General features: G+C 43.2%; 1 pseudogene; it reads left to right on the top strand.

Annotated features, from left to right (window-relative positions):
- The first annotated feature begins 392 nt into the window (after nt 1-392).
- On the top strand, nt 393-1,763 carry LOC147429527 (uncharacterized; annotated as a pseudogene).
- The last annotated feature ends 14,883 nt before the right edge of the window (nt 1,764-16,646 follow it).

The raw sequence follows: 16,646 nt of genomic DNA, 5'->3' as shown, positions 1-16,646 counted from the left end.
ACATGTAATCATGTGCGGATGCAAGTGAGCTCACCAACATACGGTACGAGCTCCCAACCACTTGACAAGAGAAACAGTGGAGCATACAAGCAAAACTCGCAACCACCTGAATTCGTGGCTTGATGTGTGTGTGTGTGTGTGTGTGTGTGTGAGAGAGAGAGAGAGAGAGAGAGAGAGAGAGAGAGATTTTGATTTGAAAGTGACCACTTCCCGTTTCCTTTCAAATTAACTTTTCTCTTATCTTTCTTTATCCCCAACTTAGCATCTATTGTGATTCCCTTTTAACAAGAGGAAAAAAAGTGATGAAATCACGTGGCCTGCAAAATAACCTCTAATATTAAAAACATACTAAAGCATACTAAAAATTTGAGAGTAAATTTAGGAGATGCCACATGACTACAACAAGGAGAAGTTCAGCTCAAGGTTTAGGGGATTACAGCTCCTACGGGAGAATGCTGCACTTGAGCTATGGCGGCAAACTCAACAAAGCCCATTTCCTGAAGGTGCCAACTATCCTCAGCACGCTCAGCAGGCCTCGCTTGCCACTAGCACTCACCTTCTCCTCCTCTATCTCTGCACAATTAGAGCTTCAGGAGCCTACCTCAGTGCGTGCCCCAGCCCCTCCTCCCCGACATTGAAATTTGAAGATGGACCTCATGTTCTGGACTGGACTAGCCAACCGAACCCATTTCGTCAATACCAAGGACTTTCTCACGTTCCCGTTCGCCATTACATGAGTCCCCCCTATTCAAATGGCCTTCTCCAAGGCTTTCACAGGCTTCATTGATGTGCAAATTCTATCAAAAGCAGTAGTTGACAGTTGTGATCTCTCTGCGAGGAAGAAAGCGGGGGACTCTCTGTGGTCTCTCCGCATAAATCCTAGCAGCGGCAATTTGCACCAAACAAAAGTCTAGTTTATCAATGGCACAATGTTAGATCTCCATGATAAGCCGTTCGTGGCTCATTATTGTCCCAAAGAACATGCGTTTGAGATTATAGGTAAAATACCATATGACTTGTGGGTGGAGATGAAGAGATTTACGGAATGAAATTATATTTATTGGGCTAACATCGATACACTGGCGTGAATATTGGAAGAATGGGGAACGAGTGTTTAGGTATTGTCATCATGATATAGGTCATATATTAGGTGCTATATCAATGGCATGCATTGGCATTGGATGGGATGCTATACTAGTAGATGGATGAGGAAATGAATCCCTTGATCACCTCCTTGTTGTACATGATCACAAGACCATTCCCCCAGGCTCTCCACAGAAAGGACAATACCTAGAGCTTGAGCAAGAACATGCTATTTGCTTGGTTGCCTGTTTTTTGGGCAAACCCAAAATAAACTGGGGATTTTGAAGCACAATTGAGCCCATTGGTGAGGTGACTGGTGGAATTGTGCCTTTTGAAGTTGTTGCACAGATTGTTGGTCCCCGCATGTCACAAGCTAGGTGGCAGGGAAAGGCTAGCCAGCTTAGCACTGACCATGTATGATGGGACATCATTGATAAAGTTGTTGCTGCATCAAGGAAGCCCATAGCTTGCAAGAATCACATTTTCTCAAGGGCATGTAGAGGCAGAAGATGGTGCAACACTCTTCAAAGCTAAGCCGAGTTGTGTTGTTTGTGTCCAACAGGTGCATGAGTTTGTCAAGCGGGCTATGGCCAGATGATGTTCATAGCCAGCGAGCAGGCGGAGCTATGCAAGTGCCCAGCTTTTTGCATCACTGCCTCCTACGTTCACAGCCATGGTGAGCAGGCGGAGCTATGAAAGTGCCCAGCTGGACACGCAAGTGCAGACTTATTGACAGGAGCTCGGAGATTGTGCGCTCCTTGCCGCACTGTCGAAGCAAGGGACTTGCCAATACACCGTGTGCGAGCCACAAACGGCTCCAAGCACACAACAAGCCTAAACCAGCAAGCTCAAGAAAACAAGGGTGTGTCACTCACCGCTCTACGCTCGCCTTTGTGGTGGATTCCTCGCCGCGATGAAGAAGAAGCTGCAGCCGTGCCGCGCTCAACCGCTTCGCCGCCGTCGTGCCTTCGTAATGCTCGATCGCACACACACTCTCCCTCTCTCTCTCTCACACACACACACACACACACACAAGGAGGTGAAGAAGAAGAAGATGGAGATGGAGCAAGAGCACTCTTCAATTGCACAAATGAGAGAATGAGTAAAAATTAGGTTTAGTTGGCTTTTATAGGAGCTCACCCCATTCACACTTGGGCGCCCATGCTTAGCCAACTAACCCCTTGAATGTCCAAGTTAAAGTGTGCCTCTCATCGGCGATCACTCTACCTTTTTCCTATTGGTCCAACAAGCCCGGTACGTGACTCTAAATAATACATAATACACGTCCGTCGTAGGCGATAGGGTGTCCGTGTGCCATGAGGGTTAACATGCCCCCCTTCCTGATGTAGATTCCGTCCTCGGAAGCTATTGAGTTGAAGCTGGTTCGTCGAGGTGGAAGAGCATTTGAGATGAATGTCCTTAGCCTTCTTCAGTCACTGCAAAATCAAACAACATTGGCACAGTAATGGCATTCTCTTAAAAAGCATATGCAGTTTTAGGTAGACAAATTGATTGGTCAAAGAATTTCAAACAATTTGGTAGCAATGAACATTAAATTGCAATGTAATCAAATGCATAAACAGATGTAAAGGTAAAAAATTAAACAAGTCCGGGGTCGCTAATTTGACGATCGAAAAGCACTAGAGATCGAATATTAATACCATGGGTAAGCTTCTTAATTTTCAGTGGTCAATTAAGTTGTTTAATCGCGAGAGCCAAGTATTCATGTTCGAGGGCTGACTAGAGGCTATATCTAGAAAACCTTGTAGTTAAGCTACCATAAAAGGAATTTCTCATGAAATCATCGCCTGACTGATTACTTTTTCTTTGACCCCCCAAAGTCTTTTCACATTGATTCAATTATGATGTGTGTGCTTATTTTGTATGCCTTGGGTTTATTGCTTTTCAAGAAAAAGCGCCCACACTGGGAACCTCTAGGGCTCTAGTACCATAGGCAATACATGTGAGTGAAGTACCAAATGAAGCTGAGATTTCTCTTCCAGCTTAAAATTTTACATTGTGGCACTTAGTAAACTCCCTTTATAATACTTAAGCTAAAGGTCAATAGGGTTAAGCCCACTAGAAAGACCTAGTACATTTCATACAATGCTGCCTAAATCGGATTAAGAACCTAAGTAACCATTTCTTATTAGGAAGGCATTCCCCATGGTATTAAGAGAAGATTTCTAATACCTAGCTTGGTCAAACTAGCTTAGTCGGACTGCTTGATTTTTAAACCTAGACAAGTGATTATGACAAAACATTACATTGAATTCAATGTTTGATACTAAGCCAATGCGCTGAATATTATGCTACCAATCACAATCAAACAGACAAACATGGATGCAAAAAGATAAGGGCAATGCTAATGGACAAGAAACACCTGTTTGTGTTGATGGTCGCGCTTGATCTGAAGTGTGAACGAGAGAAAGGTTCCATGAAGTTCCAAATCCTAACCACAGCAACACGTTCCTGTACACACTATGAAACACAAACAATACCTCTAGGAGGCACATCAATGGGAAAAGAGAACTTTGCTAATCACTCAACTCTAAAATAGAAACACTCCTATCGTACTAATCTTACCTACCCTCCATCATTCAAGTGATGAGGATCAAAGGTGTTTTATGGCATAGGTTTCTGTTTCACTGTACCAGATGTGACATGTGTAGGTCTGAGTCAATGTTTTGACTTTTATTGTGCATACTCGTTTGCTAATTGCTCTTGCTCTTTTTTTATTTTTTTTTTTTTTTTTTTTTTTGTGAGTATAAAGCTTTATATGTACATTCCCTAAGATTGGAATTGAGAGGTCAAGGAAAAAGGTTGAGAGGGGAACAAATGAATGATGACTGTCAGCAACACTCCCCCCTTCCTTGGGTAGATCATACCGTTTGAAATGAGCTTGTCACCCTTTGAAACCAATTGTTCCAGTTGGTAATAGGTGAGGATTTTTGCCAGTAGTTTTCTATTACCCTAGGTGCCTCGTCAAGTTGCAAGGGTGGTAAGGTACTCTCCCAGGATCGAACTTGAAGTGGTTCATTAGGTGATTCTTGAACACTGGGAGGTGTGGATTCTTTTGTAGCTTCATGGAGGTCCACTACTCTAGATGGAGGCTGTGTAGAAGCTTTTACCTCTATGGATGTATTACGTGAGGAGCTAGAAGCTTCATGGGACTCCCCCCTTCCTGAGCTAGGTAGAACAAATCGTTCTTTCTTTGGTACCCAAACTAGCTCGGGAGCGGGTGTGTAGCATTCTGTGATTTTTTTCTTTCCACGATCATTGATTCGTTTTGGAGCTACGGGATTGGGCTCACTTGGGTCAGGTGATAGGTAAGAGCACAATCTACGTTTTGGCACCCAGATTTGATCATTTCCTTGATAGTAGCCTTGGGCTTCCAATAGTCGTTTAGGGATCCATCGCAACATTTTCTTACTTTTCTTGGAGCGAGTGGTATGTTTCTTACAAGGCTTCTATTTTTTAGCACTAGCTATGGTCACTAAAGAAGCTTTAGGGACCCACTTGTATGTTTTCTTCGTTACATTAGGATGAGTCTTGTCAGAAGCGATATGCATTGCTTGTAGCATATTTAAGGGTATAGGCATTTCATCCCCCTCAGGTGTTACCCAAGTGGTTCCTCTATTTCCCCAAGTGTCTATGGTAGATGCTAGGTGGACCCAATCCACATTGTCCGACTCAGTCATCCCAGGTAGGATATCCATATAAGGAGAATCTTGGCCAATGTCTGTATCCTTCTTACAAGTGTAACAATATTGTAGTGGGGCCGAGTGAACTGTGGTGTCAGAGCGATGATCAATAATGGTTTTACTCCCTAAGGGGTGTACCTTACCAGTCACCAAATCCACTCTAAGGACAGAGTCTTGGAATTGCAAATAGACATGATTTTTAGACCAATCATGAACCATTTGTGCTTCCCTCATGAATGGTCGTCCTAAAATCATTTCATATGACATAAGGTGTTTAGAGAAATCCATTACAATGAACGTATGTCATACCTTGTGTCCTAGAACTTTGATCTTAAGATCCTTGAGCATCCCCATAGGTTTGGCTATGGTACCATTTGCCATCTTTACCACAATGTTAGTAACACTGAGGCGGGGTTTTCCCATGGATTCCCAACAATCTTTTGTAACGATGCTAATTCCCGCACCACCATCAAGAATTCCCTTTATAGTTAATCCCTTGGTAGTGATGGGTAGGGTCGCATTAGACTCGTCGCCTTCAAAATACTGCCCTAATTCGTTAATGGGTACCTCAATCACAGACTCGTGTCCATCTAAGTCAAGTGATTGCACATGATTTTCCTCATCAATCATAATCGAGTCAGGCCTATTTGGTTGCGCAAACTGCGGTAATCCCGTTCGTAGCTCTCCGTTAAGGAATGCTCGAAGTGCAAGGAATAACTCAGGATCTCCATACAGCTTTGCTATGATCGTGGTTCGGACCTCAGAAGACATGAAGTCCACTAGTTTGGCAACATTCATTGGCGTTTTGCAGGGTGTAGGTCCTTGACTAGGAACTGGTGAGGATGGAATCTCATATTCCTCAATGGGATCAGGTATTACTTTGTTAAACATCCTTTCCAACAAGAAGGGTGTATGCTCACTTTCTGATGTCCCGTCCTCACTCCCTTCTTGGATGATACTAGATATGGCTAACGGTCTATGGTTCATGTGGGGTGGATGAACTTGCGTGGGAAACACTGTGTCATGAATTTTGACATGCATGGGTTCTGGTTCTAGTTTCCTTTGAGTCTCCTCCACTAAACCTCTTAGATGTTTCACCTGCTCAATCTCGTCTACTGGGTTTGGGTACGTCCCAATCTTCTTTTTACGATTCTTCCCTTTTTGCCCCTGCGGTTTATCTTGGGGGTCTTGGATTGGATTTGGAAACACTTGTGGTGTTTTCAGAGGCTCTTTATGATTTTCTCTTATTCGGTTTTCATTTGGTTCCATGTTACGGTTTTCTTTATTGGTCTTTCTCTTTGTGGTATTGGTTCTAGTCTCCATTGTCTCGACTGAATCTGAATCATCCTCGAGGTCATTCATATACACGGGGTCATCTCCTGTTCCTATGTTTGTTTTGGAACTTGGCTTTGAATTTTCCGTATTCTGCGACTTCTTCCTTCGTGTCTTCTTTTTCTTTGCTTGGATAACTGACGCGGTATCTCTCTCTTCGAGGATATGGTCTGGCCCTTGAAGCATGGACCGTGTAATCGCATAAGCGGGTGCGACGGGTGGTATTGGCGATGTCACACTAGCAATTTCGACCAAATTTAGGGGTGTGATTTTAGGCGCATTTGGGTTATAGGGACATTGGGCAATCAAGTGATCTATGCAACAACGATTACATGTGAGTATTGGCATTGCAGACGTGCTCCCTTGATTCATTTGCATCTGTGCAGCATTCTTTTGCAGCCTAATAGGGCACTCCGCTGCCCGATGTGGTCCACCACACTCGTAGCATTGAAGAGGTGGCCTCCTAGCTTGGGTGTTGATATTTTGACCTCTGGATGTGAGAGCAGCAGCTTGATAAACCGGCTTGACTTGCCCCCAGCAATCTTCCATGTAGTATATAGGACACTCTTCCAATGTATCAAGTCCGTAGGCAATACTAGTGTCTATTTCCTCCTCACAGCCATCTGGATAAGCATTTGATGGCTCGCAACCCACTTGGTTCATAGGGGAGACTCTTGGATGCGGGGGCTGCGGTCCTAGCACAGGAGGTGGTAGTGGTGTAGCTTGTACAACATTTTGAGATCTAGGGACCATGTGTTGCGGTAGTTGCTCAACAGGTGGAGTAGGCATCAATACAGGAGCTCGAGGTGCATCCGTCCAGGCTACAGGTGGTCTATTTGCCATCATACGTTTGATCATTAAACAATACTTAGCTTGGTGACCATACCTACCACATGCGTTGCAAGTTCCATTAAATTTTACTCTAAACGTAGGGCACTCACTAGTGCTATGTGGACCTAAGCAAATGGAACACCATTGTTGCTCCCTTCTTGGATACATGTGACTATTTTGAGGGGGTCGATTATCCTTAAGAAACTCTTGGATTGCCTTGGTGAGGTCTGTCAAGAATGTCTCAAATACCTTTGGCTCATTGGCAATGGGCTTTGCAGTCATGGGTTCATACTCAATGGCTTGTGAGCTAGTGGATCTCGTGTCAGTAGACACCCTCATGCCTGCTATCATCATGTTGTCCTCTAATTGGATTGCATTGGAAGTGACATCTTCCCAGGTTGTGATACCTCTAATCACTAGTCCATTATAGATTCCTTCATTCCTCAACCCTCGAATGAATCGATCAAGCAGTTGGTTATTGTTGAAGCGCTCATTTACAGGGCAACGAGAGTTTAAGTGCTTTAGACGACTAATGAAGTCCCTTACTGACTCTCCTTCCTTACGTTCGGCCTTCTGTAGCTAAGATGCTACACCCCAAAGCACACCTTCTCGTATGTACTCCTTTAGAAACAACCTTCGAAGGGTAGGGTAGATTGTTTTCTCGTCCACCCTTAGGGTCCTATACCAATCTCCAGCCTTCCCACTTAAGGTCAAGCTTAAGGCATTGCACTTATGTAGTTCGTTGCGTTCCCCTAAGAAATCACATACTTGTTCAAACACTTCAATGTGTTTCCTAGCATCTTCATCCCCATTGAATTTTTGCCTGAGTTTGGCAATTTGTACTGCCTTACTTCTAGGCTCTCTATCAGATGCGTGACGCATATTTTCCACGATAGATCGACCTATGGTTTGAGCAAACGCTGCCAAGTCACCTATGTGAGGAGGCAGGGCCGGTGGAGGTACTCTTGGAATCATATGTGGGAGAGGGACGGGTGCCGGTCTTGGCATATGTGTGGATGATGCAGGATATGGAACATAACCGGGCATAGGTCTACCCGGATAAGGGCTAGGGAGCGGCACTCGAGGAGCATAAGCAAGTGGTACAATTGGAGGTGTGGGGGCCATGTGTGCATAAAGGGCTAGAGGCACATATGGTCGAGGCCCCATATTAGGTACTACGACACTAGGTAGTGGCACTGCGCTAACCGTAGATGTCATCGGTACATTCTCTGTCAGGCTTATCCCTGGAGTGAGCACTGTGTTTTCCTTGATAGAGGGTTGAGCCAAGTTAGGGAAGCTAAAGTTTTCGCTCGGAGGCTCAGATTGCATAGAGACCCCAGGTGAAATGACGTAAGATGGGTCCATGGGGCTCATTAGAGGAGTCTCCATTTGTGATAGAGTAGGCTGTTGAGCCTTGCTCGTATCTAGAAATCTCATGGGGCCAGTTGAGAGTATATTTACCCCTCGGTTTTGCCTTTCTGATTGAATAATGCCATGGATAACATTACAGATCATTTTCTGTTGATCTTCGATGCTCGTGGCACTAGAGGTGGATTGTACAATCTCTATCCATCCTACATGGTAGGCGTGGCCAGAGTGTAGATCCGTCAACACCTCAGTGTGGAGGTCGTATGTCCAATGATCATTAATGAACAATCCTTCTAGAGTCGACGTGTTAACGGTTTCTTGTGAGGTAGAAGCAATGTTTCTCCCCGTGGTTTTACTTGTCACCAACGGTACTCTAGAGGGAACTTCTGAAGGAGGCAGCTCAACAGGGCCTTCTTGGTAAGAAGTTGGCAGGATATCCACATGGACACTCTTTGGGGGTGTGGGGTCCACGTGCGATGTGAAAGGAGAGTCCACTTCCCCACCCCCTTCGTGTGCTTCATTTGCATCAGGTTCCGAGCGAGTAGCTCTACCTAATGTTTCCATGAAACGGCTAAACATACTAGTACTAGGCTGTGGAGCTTCGGGAGGTGCATGGCCTTCTCTCTCAGTGTTTTGGGTAGGGTATGCTTCCATGATTTCTGAGTCGGAGGAGGAATCACTAGCGGCTATTTTAGGGTCTTGGGTGGTGCTACCTTGTGTCCCCGCTGAGGGTCTAGAGCTTATCGTGGATGGGTAATGGGTGTCCGTATGAACAGAGGCACTACCAATGTGATCGTGCTCTAACACTCGTCCAGAGCGTAAGTGCATGTGCTTTTGATACCCTAAGGTGTCAAAAAGCTGCTCTAGGAGGCCTTGTGACTAGTTTTTAGCGTGTTTTTTGTTTGTTTTTTTGCTAGATTTTTTAGAGCGTGTCGTGGAATGGGCCGTGTGATAGCTCGAAACGAGCGTATCGGTCAGAGGGTCGTGCCGTGCTTTACAGCCCTCCGTTTGGTCACTCTATGCCCTCGGAATCCCTAAAACTATCAATTTCCAGTAGGGAACTAGACCCAAACTAGAAAGTCTAAGGGTGCAAGTGGGAAGAGAAAGGAGGAGAGTGGAGGACTTGTCCCACATGCTCTCATTCTCTCTTGAGGGAGTAGGGTATATATATAAGAGTGAGTCTGGTATATATCATAAGAGTGAGGACTGAGGCCTGGGCCTGGGCTTGGGCTTAGGCTTGGGCATTCCCGATCTATCTTTTATACAAACCAACCAGTCCGTTTTAAGAGTCACGTTTTTTATTTTTGAAAAATTTAGCCGCCCGCTCACTCGCGTTTTTATTTTCCAATTTTTTTTAGACTCGTTTTTTTTTCAAATTTTTTTTTTAAAAAAAATGCAGAAAATACAGAAATTGAAAACGCAGAAATTGAAACTGTAGAAATGCAGAAAATTGAAAAAACGCAGAAATGCAGGAAATTGAAAAAACGCAGAAATGCAAGAAATTGAAAATGCAGAAATTGAAAATGCAGAAATTGAAAAAACGCAAGAGATGCAGAAAATTGAAAAAGCACAGACAATAGCAGAAATTGAAACTTGACAGAAAATACAGAAAACGCAAAAAACAGAAATCTCCACACACTCCTTCCCTGCCTTTCCTATGATAGAAATTGCACCACAAGGAAGCGTAAAGTGCTAACCGAGCTTAGTGTAGGGCATATCCCCGGCAGCGGCGCCAAAAATGTGCGCTCCTTGCCGCACTGTCAAAGCAAGGGACTTGCCAATACACCGTGTGCGAGCCACAAACGGCTCCAAGCACACAACAAGCCTAAACCAGCAACCTCAAGAAAACAAGGGTGTGTCACTCACCGCTCTACGCTCGCCTTTGTGGTGGATTCCTCGCCGCGATGAAGAAGAAGCTGCAGTCGTGCCGCGCTCAACCGCTTCGCCGCCGTCGTGCCTTCGTAATGCTCGATCGCACACACACTCTCCCTCTCTCTCTCTCTCTCACACACACACACACAAGGAGGTGAAGAAGAAGAAGATGGAGATGGAGCAAGAGCACTCTTCAATTGCACAAATGAGAGAATGAGTAAAAATTAGGTTTAGTTGGCTTTTATAGGAGCTCACCCCATTCACACTTGGGCGCCCATGCTTAGCCAACTAACCCCTTGAATGTCCAAGTTAAAGAGCGCCTCTCATCGGCGATCACTCTACCTTTTTCCTATTGGTCCGACAAGCCCGGTACCTGACTCTAAATAATACATAATACACGTCCGTCGTAGGCGATAGGGTGTCCGTGTGCCGTGAGGGTTAACAGAGATCTAAGGAACACTCACACATCAAGCATAGCACCACTGGGGTTCAATCTTGATTCCGTGCAGTTCTCTCTCTCTCTCTCTCTCTCTCTCTCTCTCTCTCTCTCTCTCTCTCTCTCTCTCTCTCTCTCTCTCTCTCTCTCTCTCTCTGAGCTGGCCAATGAAGTTTGAACCCCTTGGGCATGGGGTATCTGGCCTCCACTACCTTTATTGGGTTGGTGTGTGAGAGGCTTGTCTTTTCATTATTTTTGTAATACTTATTTGATGAAGCGACCTCATCAAGGGATCTTCCCTATCTTGATCTACCAACTAAAATTTATTTTAGTCTACAAAAACTTTAAAACTCTTTTGCTATTTTTAGCTCCAAACCACACTGTTTCATCATTTTCATGACAAGCTTCTAAAACAATGATTGTCACTAACTTATCTACCAATCAAATCTAATGAGTGTCTGGCAACCAACCAATCAAAAAATTTTACATTTTTTTAAAACAACCTCTCCTTTTTCACTAAGAAAAAGGGAACCACATCACTATGGCCTTAGCCCTTTGAGCAGGCCAAAAAACATGGGTACTCCCCTACTCAAACAACATGCATGAGAAGCCGGTTCATGGTGGGTGGGCTTAACTTTGAGGGGAATTCCTCTGCTTAAGATTGTGGGTGGGTTCTACCTTAAGGTTTTCCTTGGCATTATCTTCTAACTTTTGCTTAATGCGTCCTTAGGTTTTCATGCCTTGGCGTCTACAACCTGGTGCAAGTTTTTTCTTTTTTCTTTGCCCTTCATCTTTTTTAGCTATCTTCCGTGCGATTAGTTATGCTAGGCGCAATTATTTTCCTTTAAGTTTTGCATTACATGCTTACTACCACATATTGAGTGCATGCTTGCTGCATCTTTGGCGTGCCATTTATCCGGCCTAAGGCTGAGTCACATGGAAAAAAATAAGTGGAAGAACTGCATTTGAGCTCCATATTAGGGACGGCTCGCACTGATCCCCTTTCCATGGATAGCCTGCACAAGCTACCCTATGCTGAGGCAGTGATGGGGTGCAAGGGGGACAAAGAATTCATTGTCCGACAGGTCAGGCAAAGGCCCTGAAGTAGTATCAACCCGCCACAATGAGGGAGGCCACATATCCGAGTTAAACAAGGAGGGGTTGAGAGGACGAAAGGTGCAGATCGAAAAAGAACTAGCTAATATTCTCAACGCGATGTCCCTGAACAAAAGAACACTAGAAGAAGTCAGTGCACCCTCGGGTCTCATGGATGCGGCAAAGGGAGACCCGAGGTTGAGGATGCCCTCACCATGGCATTCCCTCCTGCCTTCATTAAAAGACAACTTGCTGAGCTTGCTAAGTCTACGTTTGTCTTTGGTTAGGAAGGCCCAACCCAAGAATCTAGTGGTAAATGTGGAGGCTAGACTTAAGGTTATCCCTCTGAACTTTGGCACCTTTTTTGGTGTGTGCTTCACGTGCAACAAATTTGGGAACTTTGCTAGGTCGTGCCCAGTTGTCATGTCCACGGCCCCAGTCTGAGTAGGTGGGAAAAAAGCTACGCCCTCAATGATGGATAATGAATTTCCCACTCCCCCATAGAATGGTAATGAGAAGTCTCGAGAAAGTGTGCAGCCTAATACAAATAAGGAAACCTCAGAGAATTCAGAGAAGACTACCAAAGCCCATTCCACGAACACAAAGACCATCCCAGGGTACTGTTTCACGTTAGCCGCCTAGAAAAAAATGACATCCCCAGTGGTTCATAAGATTGTTCTTAACCCACATTTGGAAGGACAGATGAAGGATGGTAGCAAGTCTCCAACATTTCATGTAAGCGTTAAAAATCCCATGCACGAGCAGATGGAAAATGAAGGAAACCCCGCAAGACATCCCTAAAATCCCTTTCCTCTATGATAATATTTTTGAGGTTCTTCGGGATGCCAACCCGAAAAACCTGATGATTGGATGCCAACACAAAAAGCCTAATGATTGTTGCAGAGAGGAATGGGAAAGGGCCAATGAAGGAGAACAAGAGGAAAGAGGGCACAGAAGAAGAGTATCACAAGGTGGAGGAGTTCATATCCCTTTTTCAGTAATGGAAGAGTTTGTTCTTCATTCTTGGAACATGAAAGGGCTCAAGACCGAGAAGAAGGGCACCCTATTTTGGGAGGAAGTGAGGAAGGGCAAATATATTAATTGTTGGGCTTTTCAAGAGCATCATCTTGATGCCACAAGCAAAAGAAAGCAAGCTTTTGGAAAGAAACTCATCTTCTTTGGAGAAGGTATTGATGGGTACAATGGTGTTCTCACTATTGTTGAGGGCCCTACAGCCTAAGGTTGTGTTCAATCACCCCTTTGGGAGAGCTCTAGGAATTGAAATCAAATGGGCAGATCAATTTATTTCCCCCGGGGGATTCACCATGGAAAACTTACCGCACCACATAAGTGCCATGATTGCATGATTCGTTATTTGACATTCGTTTTATTCGTGAATAATGGTCAATTAATACGTTTCAAAGATATATTCGTGTGTATTATTTGCTGCCATGTCAGCTTTATGCAAAATAACGTTTTACTGCTTACATATCGATCGAAAGACTATCAATTGATATTGTATTGATAAAAAAACTATCGATTGATAGGTATCAATCGATTCTGAAATAGTATAAAAAGCCCAGATTTATGTATTTTAGGTATAATTTCCTTCACCAAAGTATCAGGTCACCCCCGACATAGAAAGCTTGAATTGTCAACTTAAAATCATGTTAATTATGATTTTTCATATCCTAAAAAAATATGTTATGATTTTTCAATTCAAAAACCTCGCATGTATGAGATGTTATCAATAGGAATGTGACGAAGTCATACAAATACACATTATTTTACAAATTACAAAGAACAACGTAAAGCGTGGTGTCACGTGTGTATCCCTCTCATTGTAAGGATCTAAGCAAATCCAAAGCACCAGATGCAGGGGTTTTACTCCCGTCGTAAGAACAAAGGATAAACGTTCGATGCAGACGTCGAGAACGATCACACTTTAAAAATCAGTAGCTCATCAGATAATGGTTTTTTTTTCACAAATCATGTCTAAGAGAAACTCCTCCCATTGTAAGAACCAAAGATCATGACGTAGGGAGTAGTTTAAAGATTACACTTTTCTGATTTACAGATCTACAATGTAGATCTATGAATCATGTGGTCCATGAATACGTATATTGAAAAGTGTATAGCTTAATGAATCACTAGATAAAAATTTACTCGCACAGATCGTGTCTAGGAGTAACTTCTCCCGTTGTAAGAACCAAAGCTCAGACGCAGGAAGAAGTAAGATTTTTTGTAAGCTCACATTTCATTAGAGCTTATTTTACCTAAATCATCATACAAAGTAAGAGTGTCGTAAGATATATCGAACAAATGCACGTGCTATTTGATGGTCTCCGAAAACACCATACAAAGCATGAGTGCCGACAAGCATATCAAAACAATGTACGGTGTTATCGAAATTCCTAGAACATTGACTCAAGTAAGAGTGTTGCAAAGCATATCAGAACAAGAGTCAATGTTTTCTAACTTTGTTTTAGATTACTATGGGAGTAAGATATAGAATCAGACAACCCACAGTAATTTCTATACTCTAAATTTTAAATTGCTATGTGACTAAGAGAGCTCGAAGGCATATCAAAGACACATACAGTTATATATAATCACGTGAAAATTAAATTTAGATTATTATTTATAAAAACGCGAACGTGAAGAGAAAAGATGCTCACCAATACGCGAGGTTGACCTGCTCAAAGAACGACTGCAACTTGTGTGAACTAAGGAGAGAGCTAGAGAGACTGTGAGCTAGAGAGAGAGAGAGAGAGAGAGAGAGAGAAGAGAAGAGAGAGAGAGAGAGAGTGAGCTAGAGAGAGTGCAAGAGCTCTACAAGCGATCCCGATCGAAAACGTATCGAAGAGTGACGCATTTTTTTTAAATGGAGATCTACTGTATCGATCGATAGTCTTTCGACCAATTTTGATATCGAACAATATAGTGTCGATCGATATTGTTTCGATTGAAAGACTATCGATCAATAAGCTATCGATTGAAAGAATAGAAATTATTTGAAAATACCACGTATTATACGAGTATACACGAATAATGACAATTTATTCGATCGAATAAATGCAACCTAGATAAGTGCAGGGGAGGAGGTTTTTTTATAAGTTACATAAACATATAATTTAGGGACAGGCCCCCAATAATTTATCTCCTAAGCTTAAAAATAAGGGAGGGGGGTATAATATGTGGAGGGGGAGGGGGGGGGAGGGGGGAGAAGTGAGAAAGGGGGAAAATAGGCCCCCAATAATTTATCTCCCAAGCTTAAAAATAAGGGAGGGGGGTATAATATGTGTGGGGGGGGGGAGAGAGAAGTGAGAAAAGGGAAAAATAAGAGGAAGTTTTTGTGTTTCAAAATCATGGCTTCCCAAAGAGTATTCCCTTGACCTTGTGAGTCAATAGATACAAAGATACATGCAAGAACTAACAGTGTTTTTGTATCAATTGTTTGTTTTGTGATTCTAGTTCATTTGTTGAGGGATGAAAGCTATGAAGAGTTTGTCTAGATGCAAATTTACATGGAGAACCTAACACAACTTTCTAACCATGTTTTCTAAGTAATTTAGATGGGTCACAATTGGACGAGTAGCAAGAGTGCACCCTGATCGGGCACATAGTTTAAAAGTCAAACTAAGATACATTGAGGGAACATCTAGTTATCAACAAAAGTGGTTCCTTAGTATATTGCCAGTCAGTATGCTACACACTCTTTGACTAGTTTTACTCAGTTAGATAATGTGAGACCTAAATTCTATATGTAAGATAGGGGAATGAAAGTTTTCTTCATTGATTGTTATATAAGCGTAGAAAGGGGGGTAGGGGGGTCGGATTTCCTAATATGAGTTTTATATAGGGGTTTTATCAAAGTTTTATGCTCGCACGTGGCATCCCGTTTTGTATATAGAGTGAATCCCCCGCGTTATTCCCATCGTCAATATTTATGGACCCCGCTCGATGAAGCAAAGAGCAAAGCTATGGAAGCAACTACAAGAATTCCATGGTGAAGGGGAGTGGCTCCTAGTGGGAGATTTTAAAATGGTGGAGAAGAGAAAGGTTAGAACAGGCTCATTGTCCATGTTGGCTAGATCTCAAAGATCCAAATGGATAAGCCTATGTGAGAAGTGGGCTTTGGTAGACATGTGGGAGGTGGGAACCTTGGAATGACATGCCCGGGTTCACGTAAACCATCTTGTAGTATGCCAGCACAGCATCCCGATTGGATCATTGGTATTGCTCTCATCAAGTTGACTGGGTGCCATCACTACTCACGATGAAGGTGATAACCTCACAATGCCCGTCCGCGGATCACCTACCATGAAGCGTAAAATTTTAAAAAAACAAAGGGGAATCTCATTGTCTGCAAGGCTCTAAGAAGTTTCTATCGACACGTCCCCCCTACTTGTTCAAAGACCTCTTGTTTAGAAGCTTGGCCTTGAAAGCAATGAGAAAACTTCGCAAAGTTTTGCAAACGGCAAGCCCTAGGGATTTGGAAATCTTTGCCAAGAATATGCAGAAAGCAATCAAAATTGCAGATCCTAGAAGAAAGAAATACCATGTGGGCTGCCTGAAGCAATTTGGAGACAAAGTTAAGCTACTAAATTCTAAAAAACGATAAGGGTTTGCTTTAGACACAAAGCATAGAAGGTGGCTGGAAGCCAATGAAGACTTGACTGACTACCAATTGGAGGAGGTAAGAAAAGCCATAATATTGTCCAAGAAAACCTTTATCCAATCGGAGGAGGCTAATCAAACTCACTATTACAAATCCATGAAAGTCAAGAGAATTCAAGATATTGTCCACTCACTCACCGATGGAGAAGATAATGAAGTTAAGGACCCGGAGAAGTGAGAAAGGGGGAAAATAGGCCCCCAATAATTTATCTCCCAAGCTTAAAAATAAGGGGGGGGGGGTATAA

The sequence above is a fragment of the Adiantum capillus-veneris genome, chromosome 22 (genome assembly GCF_014529385.1).
Source record: "Adiantum capillus-veneris isolate H3 chromosome 22, ASM1452938v2, whole genome shotgun sequence".
Taxonomy (NCBI): Eukaryota; Viridiplantae; Streptophyta; class Polypodiopsida; order Polypodiales; family Pteridaceae; genus Adiantum; species Adiantum capillus-veneris.
This window is presented reverse-complemented; position numbering and strand designations above follow the sequence as displayed.